This window comes from Schistocerca serialis, chromosome 7, assembly GCF_023864345.2.
Source record: "Schistocerca serialis cubense isolate TAMUIC-IGC-003099 chromosome 7, iqSchSeri2.2, whole genome shotgun sequence".
Lineage (NCBI taxonomy): Eukaryota > Metazoa > Arthropoda > Insecta > Orthoptera > Acrididae > Schistocerca > Schistocerca serialis.
In genome coordinates this window covers 48,468,119-48,469,615 of record NC_064644.1, presented here as the reverse complement: position 1 = coordinate 48,469,615, position 1,497 = coordinate 48,468,119, and positions in this window count along the sequence as shown.

Sequence of the window (1,497 nt, the reverse complement as noted above, 5' to 3'; positions counted from 1 at the left end):
GGATTCATTGGAGCAGTAGAATTAGGAAAGGAAAATACATTATTTGCTCACAAGGATACACATAAATTTACGTTGCATGAACGCAAATAGATATGTCATTAGAACTGCATTAGCAGAAAATAAAGAATACAGTTTATATAAAATGCTGCCAGTTCCAACCGAAATAGAGATGAGACAGTGAGTTACATTTATGTACAGCCTGAGAAATAGTATTTCTCATTAGATAGTTCTAAAAAATTGTATGCTCAGTCAATCAGAATGTAAAGAAATTGTTAAGTGAACAAAGATATGTAAGTCCGCAGGTCGTGGTCGTGCGGTAGCGTTCTCGCTTCCCACGCCCGGGTTCCCGGGTTCGATTCCCTGCGGGGTCAGGAATTTTCTCTGCCTCGTGATGACTGGGTGTTGTATGATGTCCTTAGGTTAGTTAGGTTTAAGTAGTTCTAAGTTCTAGGGGACTGATGACCATAGATGTTAAGTCCCATAGTGCTCAGAGCCATTTGAGCCAAAGATATGTAAACAAACCTTTCTGAGCTGGACTAGTGTGAAATCTAATTATTACAAAGCATAATGAATGGATATAAATAATCCCAAGAGAAGCAAATACCACTGTTTTTGTTTAAGGAACAGGCTTCCAGTGTTATCTTCTTATAAGGCGTGGGATTGTTGACGTTACATATAATATGCAAAGGTTATGACTTGCAGCTATACGGCCAGTCGAATAGAGAAATACAGACTAATATCATTAGAAGTGACATTGTTGCTAGTATTACAATGGGAATCGATTACTGTGAATAATTAGAGGAAAAGCTAAACATATCAGAGGTAGCATCAGAATTGTAATTAAAAGACATGCAGTGACTAGGCTAGATGACCTGTCGGTTGCTGCAAAAATATTTGGGGTTGTCGAACAGCTTGATGATAAAACAGTGAAGGAACCTGGACCGTGAGAGAAGAGTCCAACATCATTCTATAGCCGCATACATAGCTTGACCTTAACTACAATAATAGTTATAAGTTACTGTTGTTTGCATTATCCATGTTTTAGATATATACGCTTAAGCGCCAAAGAAACTGGTACAGGCATCCGTGTTCAAATACGGAGATACGTAAACAGGCAGAACACGGCGCTGCGGTCGGCATCGCCTATATTAGACTGGTATCTGGCGTAGTTGTTAGATCGGTTACTGCTGCTACGATGGCAGGTTATCAAGATTAAAGTGAGTCTGAACATGGTGTTATAACGTAACATCTCCGAGGTAGCGATGACGTGGTGATTTTCCCGTATGACCATTTCACGAGTATACCGTGAACATCAGGAATCCGGTAAAGCATCAAATTTCCGACATCGCGGCAGCGGAAGAAGATCCTGCAAGAAAGGGACGCCTGAAGAGAATCATTCAATGTGACAGAAGTGCAACTCTTCTGCAAATTGCTGTAGATTTCCATGCTGGGCTATCAACATGTGTCCATTCAACGAAACATCTTCGATATGGGCTT